The sequence below is a fragment of the Denticeps clupeoides genome, chromosome 9, assembly GCF_900700375.1.
Source record: "Denticeps clupeoides chromosome 9, fDenClu1.1, whole genome shotgun sequence".
NCBI lineage: Eukaryota > Metazoa > Chordata > Actinopteri > Clupeiformes > Denticipitidae > Denticeps > Denticeps clupeoides.
In genome coordinates, this window is record NC_041715.1 from 819,120 (window position 1) to 831,073 (window position 11,954).

Consider the following 11,954-nt stretch of genomic DNA (forward strand, 5'->3'; position numbering starts at 1 on the left):
TCAGACACGTTGAGGGATTCTTCGGCTGGTATGGCCGTAAGCATGCCTTGATTGAAAAAGTTTGACTTTTAAAGATGACAAAAAAAGGGTAGGAAAAAGGGCAGGAAAAAACTATAAAAAAAAGGAAAAATACCCCCTGACTGACTTTAGTAAAAAACTAACAAAGCGATGCAAAAAAACTTCATTTTAAAAAGTTTTTCAACAGTTAAATCTTACAGCACCTGGTATTCCCAGGAGGTCTGCCATCCAAGTACTAACCAGGCCCAAGCCTTCTTAGCTTCCGAGATCAGACGAGACCGGGCGTTCTTTGGCTGGAATGGCCGTAAGCAATCTCTGCTTTAAAAAATCTTGGACTTTAAACAACCTAGGCTTGAAAACATATCACAGAGTAAAAAAATACCTCTTAACTTACTTTAGAAAAAAACTAACAAAGCGATGCAAAAAAAATTCATTTAAAAAAGTTTTTCAACAGTTAAAGCTTAGAGCACCTGGTATTCCCAGGAGGTCTCCCATCCAAGTAATAACCAGGCCCAAGCCTTCTTAACTTCCGAGATCAGACGAGACCGGGCGTTCTTGGGCAGGTATGGCCGTCAGCAATCTCTGCTTGAAAATCTTGGACTTTAAACAACCTAGGCTTGAAAACATATCAGAGTGAAAATACCTCTTAACTTACTTTAGAAAAAAACTAACAAAGCCATGCAAAAAAACTTCATTTTAAAAAGTTTTTCAACAGTTAAAGCTTACAGCACCTGGTATTCCCAGGAGGTCTCCCAACCAAGTACTAACCAGGCCCAAGCCTTCTTAGCTTCCGAGATCAGACGAGACCGGGCGTTCTTGGGCTGGTATGGCCGTAAGCAATCTCTGCTTGAAAATCTTGGACTTTAAACAACCTAGGCTTGAAAACATATCACAGAGTGAAAATACCTCTTAACTTACTTTAGAAAAAAACTAACAAAGCGATGCAAAAAAACTTCATTTAAAAAAGTTTTTCAACAGTTAAAGCTTATAGCACCTGGTATTCCCAGGAGGTCTGCTATTCATTTACTAACCAGGCCCTAGCCTTCTTAGCTTCCGAGATCAGACGAGACCGGGCGTTCTTGGGCTGGTATGGTCGTAAACAATCTCTGCTTGAAAATCTTGAACTATAAACAACCTAGGCTTGAAAACATATCACAGAGTGAAAATACCTTTTAACTTACTTTAGAAAAAAACTAACAAATCGATGCAAAAAAAAATTCATTTTAAAAAGTGTTTCAACAATTAAAGCTTACAGCACCTGGTATTCCCAGGAGGTCTCCCATCCAAGTACTAACCAGGCCCAAGCCTTCTTAGCTTCCGAGATCAGACGAGACCGGGCGTTCTTGGGCTGGTATGGCCGTAAGCAATCTCTGCTTGAAAATCTTGGACTTTAAACAACCTAGGCTTGAAAACATATCACAGAGTGAAAATACCTCTTAACTTACTTTAGAAAAAAACTAACAAAGCGATGCAAAAAAACTTCATTTTAAAAAGTTTTTCAACAGTTAAAGCTTACAGCACATGGTATTCCCAGGAGGTCTCCCATCCAAGTACTAACCAGGCCCAAGCCTTCTTAGCTTCCGAGATCAGACGAGACCGGGCGTTCTTGGGCTGGTATGGCCGTAAGCAATCTCTGCTTGAAAATCTTGGACTTTAAACAACCTAGGCTTGAAAACATATCACAGAGTGAAAATACCTCTTAACTTACTTTAGAAAAAAACTAACAAAGCGATGCAAAAAAACTTCATTTTAAAAAGTTTTTCAAAAGTTAAAGCTTACAGCACCTGGTATTCCCAGGAGGTCTGCCCATCCAAGTACTAACCAGGCCCAAGCCTTCTTAGCTTCCGAGATCAGACGAGACCGGGCGTTCTTGGGCTGGTATGGCCGTAAGCAATCTCTGCTTGAAAATCTTGGACTTTAAACAACCTAGGCTTGAAAACATATCACAGAGTGAAAATACCTCTTAACTTACTTTAGAAAAAAACTAACAAAGCGATGCAAAAAAACATTCATTTTAAAAAGTTATTCAACAGTTAAAGCTTACAGCACCTGGTATTCCCAGGAGGTCTGCCATCCAAGTACTAACCAGGCCCAAGCCTTCATAGCTTCCGAGATCAGACGAGACCGGGCGTTTCTTGGGCTGGTATGGCCGTAAGCAATCTCTGCTTGAAAATCTTGGACTTTAAACAACCTAGGCTTGAAAACATATCACAGAGTGAAAATACCTCTTAACTTACTTTAGAAAAAAACTAACAAAGCGATGCAAAAAAACTTCATTTTAAAAAGTTTTTCAATAGTTAAAGCTTACAGCACCTGGTATTCCCAGGAGGTCTCCCATCCAAGTACTAACCAGGCCCAAGCCTTCTTAGCTTCCGAGATCAGACGAGACCGGGCATTCTTGGGCTGGTATGGCCGTAAGCAATCTCTGCTTAAAAAATCTTGGACTTTAAACAACCTAGGCTTGAAAACATATCACAGAGTGAAAATACCTCTTAACTTACTTTAGAAAAAAACTAACAAAGCGATGCAAAAAAACTTCATTTTAAAAAGTTAAAGCTTACAGCACCTGGTATTCCCAGGAGGTCTGCCATCCAAGTACTAACCAGGCCCAAGCCTTCTTAGCTTCCGAGATCAGACGAGACCGGGCGTTCTTGGGCTGGTATGGCCGTAAGCAATCTCTGCTTGAAAATCTTGGACTTTAAACAACCTAGGCTTGAAAACATATCACAGAGTGAAAATACCTCTTAACTTACTTTAGAAAAAAACTAACAAAGCGATGCAAAAAAACTTCATTTTAAAAGTTTTTCAACAGTTAAAGCTTACAGCACCTGGTATTCCCAGGAGGTCTCCCATCCAAGTACTAACCAGGCCCAAGCCTTCTTAGCTTCCGAGATCAGACGAGACCGGGCGTTCTTGGGCTGGTATGGCCGTAAGCAATCTCTGCTTGAAAATCTTGGACTTTAAACAACCTAGGCTTGAAAACATATCACAGAGTGAAAATACCTCTTAACTTACTTTAGAAAAAAAACTAACAAAGCGATGCAAAAAAACTTCATTTTAAAAAGTTTTTCAACAGTTAAAGCTTACAGCACCTGGTATTCCCAGGAGGTCTCCCATCCAAGTACTAACCAGGCCCAAGCCTTCTTAGCTTCCGAGATCAGACGAGACCGGGCGTTCTTGGGCTGGTATGGCCGTAAGCAATCTCTGCTTGAAAATCTTGGACTTTAAACAACCTAGGCTTGAAAACATATCACAGAGTGAAAATACCTCTTAACTTACTTTAGAAAAAAACTAACAAAGCGATGCAAAAAAACTTCATTTTAAAAGTTTTTCAACAGTTAAAGCTTACAGCACCTGGTATTCCCAGGAGGTCTCCCATCCAAGTACTAACCAGGCCCAAGCCTTCTTAGCTTCCGAGATCAGACGAGACCGGGCGTTCTTGGGCTGGTATGGCCGTAAGCAATCTCTGCTTGAAAATCTTGGACTTTAAACAACCTAGGCTTGAAAACATATCACAGAGTGAAAATACCTCTTAACTTACTTTAGAAAAAAACTAACAAAGCGATGCAAAAAAACTTCATTTTAAAAAGTTTTCAATAGTTAAAGCTTACAGCACCTGGTATTCCCAGGAGGTCTCCCATCCAAGTACTAACCAGGCCCAAGCCTTCTTAGCTTCCGAGATCAGACGAGACCGGGAGTTCTTGGGCTGGTATGGCCGTAAGCAATCTCTGCTTGAAAATCTTGGACTTTAAACAACCTAGGCTTGAAAACATATCACAGAGTGAAAATACCTCTTAACTTACTTTAGAAAAAAACTAACAAAGCGATGCAAAAAAACTTCATTTTAAAAAGTTAAAGCTTACAGCACCTGGTATTCCCAGGAGGTCTGCCATCCAAGTACTAACCAGGCCCAAGCCTTCTTAGCTTCCGAGATCAGACGAGACCGGGCGTTCTTGGGCTGGTATGGCTGTAAGCAATCTCTGCTTGAAAATCTTGGACTTTAAACAACCTAGGCTTGAAAACATATCACAGAGTGAAAATACCTCTTAACTTACTTTAGAAAAAAACTAACAAAGCGATGCAAAAAAACGTCATTTTAAAATGTTTTTCAACAGTTAAAGCTTACAGCACCTGGTATTCCCAGGAGGTCTCCCATCCAAGTACTAACCAGGCCCAAGCCTTCTTAGCTTCCGAGATCAGACGAGACCGGGCGTTCTTGGGCTGGTATGGCCGTAAGCAATCTCTGCTTGAAAATCTTGGACTTTAAACAACCTAGGCTTGAAAACATATCACAGAGTGAAAATACCTCTTAACTTACTTTAGAAAAAAACTAACAAAGCGATGCAAAAAAACTTCATTTAAAAAGTTTTTCAACAGTTAAAGCTTACAGCACCTGGTATTCCCAGGAGGTCTCCCATCCAAGTACTAACCAGGCCCAAGCCTTCTTAGCTTCCGAGATCAGACGAGACCGGGCGTTCTTGGGCTGGTATGGCCGTAAGCAATCTCTGCTTGAAAATCTTGGACTTTAAACAACCTAGGCTTGAAAACATATCACAGAGTGAAAATACCTCTTAACTTACTTTAGAAAAAAACTAACAAAGCGATGCAAAAAAAACTTCATTTTAAAAAGTTTTTCAACAGTTAAAGCTTACAGCACCTGGTATTCCCAGGAGGTCTCCCATCCAAGTACTAACCAGGCCCAAGCCTTCTTAGCTTCCGAGATCAGACGAGACCGGGCGTTCTTGGGCTGGTATGGCCGTAAGCAATCTCTGCTTGAAAATCTTGGACTTTAAACAACCTAGGCTTGAAAACATATCACAGAGTGAAAATACCTCTTAACTTACTTTAGAAAAAAACTAACAAAGCGATGCAAAAAAACTTCATTTTAAAAAGTTTTCAACAGTTAAAGCTTACAGCACCTGGTATTCCCAGGAGGTCTCCCATCCAAGTACTAACCAGGCCCAAGCCTTCTTAGCTTCCGAGATCAGACGAGACCGGGCGTTCTTGGGCTGGTATGGCCGTAAGCAATCTCTGCTTGAAAATCTTGGACTTTAAACAACCTAGGCTTGAAAACATATCACAGAGTGAAAATACCTCTTAACTTACTTTAGAAAAAAACTAACAAAGCGATGCAAAAAAACTTCATTTTAAAAAGTTTTTCAACAGTTAAAGCTTACAGCACCTGGTATTCCCAGGAGGTCTCCCATCCAAGTACTAACCAGGCCCAAGCCTTCTTAGCTTCCGAGATCAGACGAGACCGGGCGTTCTTGGGCTGGTATGGCCGTAAGCAATCTCTGCTTGAAAATCTTGGACTTTAAACAACCTAGGCTTGAAAACATATCACAGAGTGAAAATACCTCTTAACTTACTTTAGAAAAAAACTAACAAAGCGATGCAAAAAAACATTCATTTTAAAAAGTTTTTCAACAGTTAAAGCTTACAGCACCTGGTATTCCCAGGAGGTCTCCCATCCAAGTACTAACCAGGCCCAAGCCTTCTAGCTTCCGAGATCAGACGAGACCGGGCGTTCTTGGGCTGGTATGGCCGTAAGCAATCTCTGCTTGAAAATCTTGGACTTTAAACAACCTAGGCTTGAAAAACATATCACAGAGTGAAAATACCTCTTAACTTACTTTAGAAAAAAACTAACAAAGCGATGCAAAAAAACTTCATTTTAAAAAGTTTTTCAAAAGTTAAAGCTTACAGCACCTGGTATTCCCAGGAGGTCTGCCATCCAAGTACTAACCAGGCCCAAGCCTTCATAGCTTCCGAGATCAGACGAGACCGGGCGTTCTTGGGCTGGTATGGCCGTAAGCAATCTCTGCTTGAAAATCTTGGACTTTAAACAACCTAGGCTTGAAAACATATCACAGAGTGAAAATACCTCTTAACTTACTTTAGAAAAAAACTAACAAAGCGATGCAAAAAAACTTCATTTTAAAAAGTTTTTCAACAGTTAAAGCTTACAGCACCTGGTATTCCCAGGAGGTCTCCCATCCAAGTACTAACCAGGCCCAAGCCTTCTTAGCTTCCGAGATCAGACGAGACCGGGCGTTCTTGGGCTGGTATGGCCGTAAGCAATCTCTGCTTGAAAATCTTGGACTTTAAACAACCTAGGCTTGAAAACATATCACAGAGTGAAAATACCTCTTAACTTACTTTAGAAAAAAACTAACAAAGCGATGCAAAAAAACTTCATTTTAAAAAGTTTTTCAACAGTTAAAGCTTACAGCACCTGGTATTCCCAGGAGGTCTCCATCCAAGTACTAACCAGGCCCAAGCCTTCTTAGCTTCCGAGATCAGACGAGACCGGGCGTTCTTGGGCTGGTATGGCCGTAAGCAATCTCTGCTTGAAAATCTTGGACTTTAAACAACCTAGGCTTGAAAACATATCACAGAGTGAAAATACCTCTTAACTTACTTTAGAAAAAAACTAACAAAGCGATGCAAAAAAACTTCATTTTAAAAAGTTTTTCAACAGTTAAAGCTTACAGCACCTGGTATTCCCAGGAGGTCTCCCATCCAAGTACTAACCAGGCCCAAGCCTTCTTAGCTTCCGAGATCAGACGAGACCGGGCGTTCTTGGGCTGGTATGGCCGTAAGCAATCTCTGCTTGAAAATCTTGGACTTTAAACAACCTAGGCTTGAAAACATATCACAGAGTGAAAATACCTCTTAACTTACTTTAGAAAAAAACTAACAAAGCGATGCAAAAAAACTTCATTTTAAAAAGTTTTTCAACAGTTAAAGCTTACAGCACCTGGTATTCCCAGGAGGTCTCCATCCAAGTACTAACCAGGCCCAAGCCTTCTTAGCTTCCGAGATCAGACGAGACCGGGCGTTCTTGGGCTGGTATGGCCGTAAGCAATCTCTGCTTGAAAATCTTGGACTTTAAACAACCTAGGCTTGAAAACATATCACAGAGTGAAAATACCTCTTAACTTACTTTAGAAAAAAACTAACAAAGCGATGCAAAAAAAACTTCATTTTAAAAAGTTTTTCAACAGTTAAAGCTTACAGCACCTGGTATTCCCAGGAGGTCTCCCATCCAAGTACTAACCAGGCCCAAGCCTTCTTAGCTTCCGAGATCAGACGAGACCGGGCGTTCTTGGGCTGGTATGGCCGTAAGCAATCTCTGCTTGAAAATCTTGGACTTTAAACAACCTAGGCTTGAAAACATATCACAGAGTGAAAATACCTCTTAACTTACTTTAGAAAAAAACTAACAAAGCGATGCAAAAAAACTTCATTTTAAAAAGTTTTTCAACAGTTAAAGCTTACAGCACCTGGTATTCCCAGGAGGTCTCCCATCCAAGTACTAACCAGGCCCAAGCCTTCTTAGCTTCCGAGATCAGACGAGACCGGGCGTTCTTGGGCTGGTATGGCCGTAAGCAATCTCTGCTTGAAAATCTTGGACTTTAAACAACCTAGGCTTGAAAACATATCACAGAGTGAAAATACCTCTTAACTTACTTTAGAAAAAAACTAACAAAGCGATGCAAAAAAACTTCATTTTAAAAAGTTTTTCAACAGTTAAAGCTTACAGCACCTGGTATTCCCAGGAGGTCTCCCATCCAAGTACTAACCAGGCCCAAGCCTTCTTAGCTTCCGAGATCAGACGAGACCGGGCGTTCTTGGGCTGGTATGGCCGTAAGCAATCTCTGCTTGAAAATCTTGGACTTTAAACAACCTAGGCTTGAAAACATATCACAGAGTGAAAATACCTCTTAACTTACTTTAGAAAAAAACTAACAAAGCGATGCAAAAAAACTTCATTTTAAAAAGTTTTTCAACAGTTAAAGCTTACAGCACCTGGTATTCCCAGGAGGTCTCCCATCCAAGTACTAACCAGGCCCAAGCCTTCTTAGCTTCCGAGATCAGACGAGACCGGGCGTTCTTGGGCTGGTATGGCCGTAAGCAATCTCTGCTTGAAAATCTTGGACTTTAAACAACCTAGGCTTGAAAACATATCACAGAGTGAAAATACCTCTTAACTTACTTTAGAAAAAAACTAACAAAGCGATGCAAAAAAACTTCATTTTAAAAAGTTTTTCAACAGTTAAAGCTTACAGCACCTGGTATTCCCAGGAGGTCTCCCATCCAAGTACTAACCAGGCCCAAGCCTTCTTAGCTTCCGAGATCAGACGAGACCGGGCGTTCTTGGGCTGGTATGGCCGTAAGCAATCTCTGCTTGAAAATCTTGGACTTTAAACAACCTAGGCTTGAAAACATATCACAGAGTGAAAATACCTCTTAACTTACTTTAGAAAAAAACTAACAAAGCGATGCAAAAAAACTTCATTTTAAAAAGTTTTTCAACAGTTAAAGCTTACAGCACCTGGTATTCCCAGGAGGTCTCCCATCCAAGTACTAACCAGGCCCAAGCCTTCTTAGCTTCCGAGATCAGACGAGACCGGGCGTTCTTGGGCTGGTATGGCCGTAAGCAATCTCTGCTTGAAAATCTTGGACTTTAAACAACCTAGGCTTGAAAACATATCACAGAGTGAAAATACCTCTTAACTTACTTTAGAAAAAAACTAACAAAGCGATGCAAAAAAACTTCATTTTAAAAAGTTTTTCAACAGTTAAAGCTTACAGCACCTGGTATTCCCAGGAGGTCTCCCATCCAAGTACTAACCAGGCCCAAGCCTTCTTAGCTTCCGAGATCAGACGAGACCGGGCGTTCTTGGGCTGGTATGGCCGTAAGCAATCTCTGCTTGAAAATCTTGGACTTTAAACAACCTAGGCTTGAAAACATATCACAGAGTGAAAATACCTCTTAACTTACTTTAGAAAAAAACTAACAAAGCGATGCAAAAAAACTTCATTTTAAAAAGTTTTTCAACAGTTAAAGCTTACAGCACCTGGTATTCCCAGGAGGTCTCCCATCCAAGTACTAACCAGGCCCAAGCCTTCTTAGCTTCCGAGATCAGACGAGACCGGGCGTTCTTGGGCTGGTATGGCCGTAAGCAATCTCTGCTTGAAAATCTTGGACTTTAAACAACCTAGGCTTGAAAACATATCACAGAGTGAAAATACCTCTTAACTTACTTTAGAAAAAAACTAACAAAGCGATGCAAAAAAACTTCATTTTAAAAAGTTTTTCAACAGTTAAAGCTTACAGCACCTGGTATTCCCAGGAGGTCTCCCATCCAAGTACTAACCAGGCCCAAGCCTTCTTAGCTTCCGAGATCAGACGAGACCGGGCGTTCTTGGGCTGGTATGGCCGTAAGCAATCTCTGCTTGAAAATCTTGGACTTTAAACAACCTAGGCTTGAAAACATATCACAGAGTGAAAATACCTCTTAACTTACTTTAGAAAAAAACTAACAAAGCGATGCAAAAAAACTTCATTTTAAAAAGTTTTTCAACAGTTAAAGCTTACAGCACCTGGTATTCCCAGGAGGTCTCCCATCCAAGTACTAACCAGGCCCAAGCCTTCTTAGCTTCCGAGATCAGACGAGACCGGGCGTTCTTGGGCTGGTATGGCCGTAAGCAATCTCTGCTTGAAAATCTTGGACTTTAAACAACCTAGGCTTGAAAACATATCACAGAGTGAAAATACCTCTTAACTTACTTTAGAAAAAAACTAACAAAGCAATGCAAAAAAACTTCATTTTAAAAAGTTTTTCAACAGTTAAAGCTTACAGCACCTGGTATTCCCAGGAGGTCTCCCATCCAAGTACTAACCAGGCCCAAGCCTTCTTAGCTTCCGAGATCAGACGAGACCGGGCGTTCTTGGGCTGGTATGGCCGTAAGCAATCTCTGCTTGAAAATCTTGGACTTTAAACAACCTAGGCTTGAAAACATATCACAGAGTGAAAATACCTCTTAACTTACTTTAGAAAAAACTAACAAAGCGATGCAAAAAAACTTCATTTTAAAAAGTTTTTCAACAGTTAAAGCTTACAGCACCTGGTATTCCCAGGAGGTCTCCCATCCAAGTACTAACCAGGCCCAAGCCTTCTTAGCTTCCGAGATCAGACGAGACCGGGCGTTCTTGGGCTGGTATGGCCGTAAGCAATCTCTGCTTGAAAATCTTGGACTTTAAACAACCTAGGCTTGAAAACATATCACAGAGTGAAAATACCTCTTAACTTACTTTAGAAAAAAACTAACAAAGCGATGCAAAAAAACTTCATTTTAAAAAGTTTTTCAACAGTTAAAGCTTACAGCACCTGGTATTCCCAGGAGGTCTCCCATCCAAGTACTAACCAGGCCCAAGCCTTCTTAGCTTCCGAGATCAGACGAGACCGGGCGTTCTTGGGCTGGTATGGCCGTAAGCAATCTCTGCTTGAAAATCTTGGACTTTAAACAACCTAGGCTTGAAAACATATCACAGAGTGAAAATACCTCTTAACTTACTTTAGAAAAAAACTAACAAAGCGATGCAAAAAAACTTCATTTTAAAAAGTTTTTCAACAGTTAAAGCTTACAGCACCTGGTATTCCCAGGAGGTCTCCCATCCAAGTACTAACCAGGCCCAAGCCTTCTTAGCTTCCGAGATCAGACGAGACCGGGCGTTCTTGGGCTGGTATGGCCGTAAGCAATCTCTGCTTGAAAATCTTGGACTTTAAACAACCTAGGCTTGAAAACATATCACAGAGTGAAAATACCTCTTAACTTACTTTAGAAAAAAACTAACAAAGCGATGCAAAAAAACTTCATTTTAAAAAGTTTTTCAACAGTTAAAGCTTACAGCACCTGGTATTCCCAGGAGGTCTCCCATCCAAGTACTAACCAGGCCCAAGCCTTCTTAGCTTCCGAGATCAGACGAGACCGGGCGTTTTTGGGCTGGTATGGCCGTAAGCAAGCTCTGCTTGAAAATCTTGGACTTTAAACAACCTAGGCTTGAAAACATATCACAGAGTGAAAATACCTCTTAACTTACTTTAGAAAAAAACTAACAAAGCGATGCAAAAAAACTTCATTTTAAAAAGTTTTTCAACAGTTAAAGCTTACAGCACCTGGTATTCCCAGGAGGTCTCCCATCCAAGTACTAACCAGGCCCAAGCCTTCTTAGCTTCCGAGATCAGACGAGACCGGGCGTTCTTGGGCTGGTATGGCCGTAAGCAATCTCTGCTTGAAAATCTTGGACTTTAAACAACCTAGGCTTGAAAACATATCACAGAGTGAAAATACCTCTTAACTTACTTTAGAAAAAAACTAACAAAGCGATGCAAAAAAACTTCATTTTAAAAAGTTTTTCAACAGTTAAAGCTTACAGCACCTGGTATTCCCAGGAGGTCTCCCATCCAAGTACTAACCAGGCCCAAGCCTTCTTAGCTTCCGAGATCAGACGAGACCGGGCGTTCTTGGGCTGGTATGGCCGTAAGCAATCTCTGCTTGAAAATCTTGGACTTTAAACAACCTAGGCTTGAAAACATATCACAGAGTGAAAATACCTCTTAACTTACTTTAGAAAAAAACTAACAAAGCGATGCAAAAAAACTTCATTTTAAAAAGTTTTTCAACAGTTAAAGCTTACAGCACCTGGTATTCCCAGGAGGTCTCCCATCCAAGTACTAACCAGGCCCAAGCCTTCTTAGCTTCCGAGATCAGACGAGACCGGGCGTTCTTGGGCTGGTATGGCCGTAAGCAATCTCTGCTTGAAAATCTTGGACTTTAAACAACCTAGGCTTGAAAACATATCACAGAGTGAAATACCTCTTAACTTACTTTAGAAAAAAACTAACAAAGCGATGCAAAAAAACTTCATTTTAAAAAGTTTTTCAACAGTTAAAGCTTACAGCACCTGGTATTCCCAGGAGGTCTCCCATCCAAGTACTAACCAGGCCCAAGCCTTCTTAGCTTCCGAGATCAGACGAGACCGGGCGTTCTTGGGCTGGTATGGCCGTAAGCAATCTCTGCTTGAAAATCTTGGACTTTAAACAACCTAGGCTTGAAAACATATCACAGAGTGAAAATACCTCTTA

The 11,954-nt window shown here is 40.8% G+C and overlaps 42 non-coding genes and 3 pseudogenes across 42 annotated transcripts; all 45 read right to left on the minus strand.

Moving 5' to 3' along the window:
- Positions 1 to 209: 209 nt before the first annotated feature.
- Positions 210 to 328, minus strand: LOC114797509 (5S ribosomal RNA). Its single transcript, XR_003750896.1, has one exon. It is a non-coding gene; the product is annotated as a 5S ribosomal RNA (ribosomal RNA).
- A 148-nt stretch (positions 329 to 476) lies between these two features.
- Positions 477 to 595, minus strand: LOC114797514 (uncharacterized; annotated as a pseudogene).
- A 142-nt stretch (positions 596 to 737) lies between these two features.
- LOC114797489 (5S ribosomal RNA) lies at positions 738 to 856 on the minus strand. Its single transcript, XR_003750877.1, has one exon. It is a non-coding gene; the product is annotated as a 5S ribosomal RNA (ribosomal RNA).
- Positions 857 to 1,000: 144 nt separating this feature from the next.
- On the minus strand, positions 1,001 to 1,119 carry LOC114797519 (uncharacterized; annotated as a pseudogene).
- A 145-nt stretch (positions 1,120 to 1,264) lies between these two features.
- On the minus strand, positions 1,265 to 1,383 carry LOC114797554 (5S ribosomal RNA). The gene has a single exon (XR_003750925.1). It is a non-coding gene; the product is annotated as a 5S ribosomal RNA (ribosomal RNA).
- Positions 1,384 to 1,527: 144 nt separating this feature from the next.
- LOC114797494 (5S ribosomal RNA) lies at positions 1,528 to 1,646 on the minus strand. Its single transcript, XR_003750882.1, has one exon. It is a non-coding gene; the product is annotated as a 5S ribosomal RNA (ribosomal RNA).
- A 144-nt stretch (positions 1,647 to 1,790) lies between these two features.
- LOC114797505 (5S ribosomal RNA) lies at positions 1,791 to 1,910 on the minus strand. Its single transcript, XR_003750892.1, has one exon. It is a non-coding gene; the product is annotated as a 5S ribosomal RNA (ribosomal RNA).
- A 145-nt stretch (positions 1,911 to 2,055) lies between these two features.
- LOC114797511 (uncharacterized) lies at positions 2,056 to 2,175 on the minus strand (annotated as a pseudogene).
- A 144-nt stretch (positions 2,176 to 2,319) lies between these two features.
- LOC114797491 (5S ribosomal RNA) lies at positions 2,320 to 2,438 on the minus strand. The gene has a single exon (XR_003750879.1). It is a non-coding gene; the product is annotated as a 5S ribosomal RNA (ribosomal RNA).
- Positions 2,439 to 2,572: 134 nt separating this feature from the next.
- On the minus strand, positions 2,573 to 2,691 carry LOC114797492 (5S ribosomal RNA). Its single transcript, XR_003750880.1, has one exon. It is a non-coding gene; the product is annotated as a 5S ribosomal RNA (ribosomal RNA).
- A 143-nt stretch (positions 2,692 to 2,834) lies between these two features.
- LOC114797566 (5S ribosomal RNA) lies at positions 2,835 to 2,953 on the minus strand. The gene has a single exon (XR_003750936.1). It is a non-coding gene; the product is annotated as a 5S ribosomal RNA (ribosomal RNA).
- Positions 2,954 to 3,098: 145 nt separating this feature from the next.
- LOC114797577 (5S ribosomal RNA) lies at positions 3,099 to 3,217 on the minus strand. The gene has a single exon (XR_003750947.1). It is a non-coding gene; the product is annotated as a 5S ribosomal RNA (ribosomal RNA).
- Positions 3,218 to 3,360: 143 nt separating this feature from the next.
- On the minus strand, positions 3,361 to 3,479 carry LOC114797490 (5S ribosomal RNA). The gene has a single exon (XR_003750878.1). It is a non-coding gene; the product is annotated as a 5S ribosomal RNA (ribosomal RNA).
- A 143-nt stretch (positions 3,480 to 3,622) lies between these two features.
- Positions 3,623 to 3,741, minus strand: LOC114797488 (5S ribosomal RNA). Its single transcript, XR_003750876.1, has one exon. It is a non-coding gene; the product is annotated as a 5S ribosomal RNA (ribosomal RNA).
- Positions 3,742 to 3,874: 133 nt separating this feature from the next.
- Positions 3,875 to 3,993, minus strand: LOC114797493 (5S ribosomal RNA). The gene has a single exon (XR_003750881.1). It is a non-coding gene; the product is annotated as a 5S ribosomal RNA (ribosomal RNA).
- Positions 3,994 to 4,137: 144 nt separating this feature from the next.
- On the minus strand, positions 4,138 to 4,256 carry LOC114797502 (5S ribosomal RNA). The gene has a single exon (XR_003750889.1). It is a non-coding gene; the product is annotated as a 5S ribosomal RNA (ribosomal RNA).
- A 143-nt stretch (positions 4,257 to 4,399) lies between these two features.
- LOC114797513 (5S ribosomal RNA) lies at positions 4,400 to 4,518 on the minus strand. Its single transcript, XR_003750897.1, has one exon. It is a non-coding gene; the product is annotated as a 5S ribosomal RNA (ribosomal RNA).
- Positions 4,519 to 4,663: 145 nt separating this feature from the next.
- Positions 4,664 to 4,782, minus strand: LOC114797520 (5S ribosomal RNA). The gene has a single exon (XR_003750898.1). It is a non-coding gene; the product is annotated as a 5S ribosomal RNA (ribosomal RNA).
- Positions 4,783 to 4,925: 143 nt separating this feature from the next.
- LOC114797522 (5S ribosomal RNA) lies at positions 4,926 to 5,044 on the minus strand. The gene has a single exon (XR_003750899.1). It is a non-coding gene; the product is annotated as a 5S ribosomal RNA (ribosomal RNA).
- A 144-nt stretch (positions 5,045 to 5,188) lies between these two features.
- LOC114797523 (5S ribosomal RNA) lies at positions 5,189 to 5,307 on the minus strand. Its single transcript, XR_003750900.1, has one exon. It is a non-coding gene; the product is annotated as a 5S ribosomal RNA (ribosomal RNA).
- Positions 5,308 to 5,452: 145 nt separating this feature from the next.
- Positions 5,453 to 5,570, minus strand: LOC114797508 (5S ribosomal RNA). Its single transcript, XR_003750895.1, has one exon. It is a non-coding gene; the product is annotated as a 5S ribosomal RNA (ribosomal RNA).
- Positions 5,571 to 5,715: 145 nt separating this feature from the next.
- LOC114797507 (5S ribosomal RNA) lies at positions 5,716 to 5,834 on the minus strand. Its single transcript, XR_003750894.1, has one exon. It is a non-coding gene; the product is annotated as a 5S ribosomal RNA (ribosomal RNA).
- Positions 5,835 to 5,978: 144 nt separating this feature from the next.
- LOC114797533 (5S ribosomal RNA) lies at positions 5,979 to 6,097 on the minus strand. Its single transcript, XR_003750906.1, has one exon. It is a non-coding gene; the product is annotated as a 5S ribosomal RNA (ribosomal RNA).
- A 144-nt stretch (positions 6,098 to 6,241) lies between these two features.
- Positions 6,242 to 6,359, minus strand: LOC114797500 (5S ribosomal RNA). Its single transcript, XR_003750887.1, has one exon. It is a non-coding gene; the product is annotated as a 5S ribosomal RNA (ribosomal RNA).
- Positions 6,360 to 6,503: 144 nt separating this feature from the next.
- On the minus strand, positions 6,504 to 6,622 carry LOC114797540 (5S ribosomal RNA). The gene has a single exon (XR_003750911.1). It is a non-coding gene; the product is annotated as a 5S ribosomal RNA (ribosomal RNA).
- Positions 6,623 to 6,766: 144 nt separating this feature from the next.
- Positions 6,767 to 6,884, minus strand: LOC114797501 (5S ribosomal RNA). The gene has a single exon (XR_003750888.1). It is a non-coding gene; the product is annotated as a 5S ribosomal RNA (ribosomal RNA).
- A 145-nt stretch (positions 6,885 to 7,029) lies between these two features.
- Positions 7,030 to 7,148, minus strand: LOC114797541 (5S ribosomal RNA). Its single transcript, XR_003750912.1, has one exon. It is a non-coding gene; the product is annotated as a 5S ribosomal RNA (ribosomal RNA).
- Positions 7,149 to 7,292: 144 nt separating this feature from the next.
- LOC114797542 (5S ribosomal RNA) lies at positions 7,293 to 7,411 on the minus strand. Its single transcript, XR_003750913.1, has one exon. It is a non-coding gene; the product is annotated as a 5S ribosomal RNA (ribosomal RNA).
- Positions 7,412 to 7,555: 144 nt separating this feature from the next.
- On the minus strand, positions 7,556 to 7,674 carry LOC114797544 (5S ribosomal RNA). Its single transcript, XR_003750915.1, has one exon. It is a non-coding gene; the product is annotated as a 5S ribosomal RNA (ribosomal RNA).
- Positions 7,675 to 7,818: 144 nt separating this feature from the next.
- LOC114797545 (5S ribosomal RNA) lies at positions 7,819 to 7,937 on the minus strand. The gene has a single exon (XR_003750916.1). It is a non-coding gene; the product is annotated as a 5S ribosomal RNA (ribosomal RNA).
- Positions 7,938 to 8,081: 144 nt separating this feature from the next.
- On the minus strand, positions 8,082 to 8,200 carry LOC114797546 (5S ribosomal RNA). Its single transcript, XR_003750917.1, has one exon. It is a non-coding gene; the product is annotated as a 5S ribosomal RNA (ribosomal RNA).
- A 144-nt stretch (positions 8,201 to 8,344) lies between these two features.
- LOC114797547 (5S ribosomal RNA) lies at positions 8,345 to 8,463 on the minus strand. Its single transcript, XR_003750918.1, has one exon. It is a non-coding gene; the product is annotated as a 5S ribosomal RNA (ribosomal RNA).
- Positions 8,464 to 8,607: 144 nt separating this feature from the next.
- LOC114797548 (5S ribosomal RNA) lies at positions 8,608 to 8,726 on the minus strand. Its single transcript, XR_003750919.1, has one exon. It is a non-coding gene; the product is annotated as a 5S ribosomal RNA (ribosomal RNA).
- Positions 8,727 to 8,870: 144 nt separating this feature from the next.
- Positions 8,871 to 8,989, minus strand: LOC114797549 (5S ribosomal RNA). The gene has a single exon (XR_003750920.1). It is a non-coding gene; the product is annotated as a 5S ribosomal RNA (ribosomal RNA).
- A 144-nt stretch (positions 8,990 to 9,133) lies between these two features.
- On the minus strand, positions 9,134 to 9,252 carry LOC114797550 (5S ribosomal RNA). Its single transcript, XR_003750921.1, has one exon. It is a non-coding gene; the product is annotated as a 5S ribosomal RNA (ribosomal RNA).
- A 144-nt stretch (positions 9,253 to 9,396) lies between these two features.
- On the minus strand, positions 9,397 to 9,515 carry LOC114797551 (5S ribosomal RNA). Its single transcript, XR_003750922.1, has one exon. It is a non-coding gene; the product is annotated as a 5S ribosomal RNA (ribosomal RNA).
- A 144-nt stretch (positions 9,516 to 9,659) lies between these two features.
- On the minus strand, positions 9,660 to 9,778 carry LOC114797552 (5S ribosomal RNA). The gene has a single exon (XR_003750923.1). It is a non-coding gene; the product is annotated as a 5S ribosomal RNA (ribosomal RNA).
- A 143-nt stretch (positions 9,779 to 9,921) lies between these two features.
- LOC114797553 (5S ribosomal RNA) lies at positions 9,922 to 10,040 on the minus strand. The gene has a single exon (XR_003750924.1). It is a non-coding gene; the product is annotated as a 5S ribosomal RNA (ribosomal RNA).
- A 144-nt stretch (positions 10,041 to 10,184) lies between these two features.
- On the minus strand, positions 10,185 to 10,303 carry LOC114797555 (5S ribosomal RNA). Its single transcript, XR_003750926.1, has one exon. It is a non-coding gene; the product is annotated as a 5S ribosomal RNA (ribosomal RNA).
- A 144-nt stretch (positions 10,304 to 10,447) lies between these two features.
- On the minus strand, positions 10,448 to 10,566 carry LOC114797556 (5S ribosomal RNA). The gene has a single exon (XR_003750927.1). It is a non-coding gene; the product is annotated as a 5S ribosomal RNA (ribosomal RNA).
- A 144-nt stretch (positions 10,567 to 10,710) lies between these two features.
- LOC114797484 (5S ribosomal RNA) lies at positions 10,711 to 10,829 on the minus strand. Its single transcript, XR_003750872.1, has one exon. It is a non-coding gene; the product is annotated as a 5S ribosomal RNA (ribosomal RNA).
- A 144-nt stretch (positions 10,830 to 10,973) lies between these two features.
- On the minus strand, positions 10,974 to 11,092 carry LOC114797557 (5S ribosomal RNA). The gene has a single exon (XR_003750928.1). It is a non-coding gene; the product is annotated as a 5S ribosomal RNA (ribosomal RNA).
- Positions 11,093 to 11,236: 144 nt separating this feature from the next.
- Positions 11,237 to 11,355, minus strand: LOC114797558 (5S ribosomal RNA). The gene has a single exon (XR_003750929.1). It is a non-coding gene; the product is annotated as a 5S ribosomal RNA (ribosomal RNA).
- Positions 11,356 to 11,499: 144 nt separating this feature from the next.
- Positions 11,500 to 11,618, minus strand: LOC114797559 (5S ribosomal RNA). The gene has a single exon (XR_003750930.1). It is a non-coding gene; the product is annotated as a 5S ribosomal RNA (ribosomal RNA).
- A 143-nt stretch (positions 11,619 to 11,761) lies between these two features.
- LOC114797560 (5S ribosomal RNA) lies at positions 11,762 to 11,880 on the minus strand. Its single transcript, XR_003750931.1, has one exon. It is a non-coding gene; the product is annotated as a 5S ribosomal RNA (ribosomal RNA).
- Positions 11,881 to 11,954: the final 74 nt, after the last annotated feature.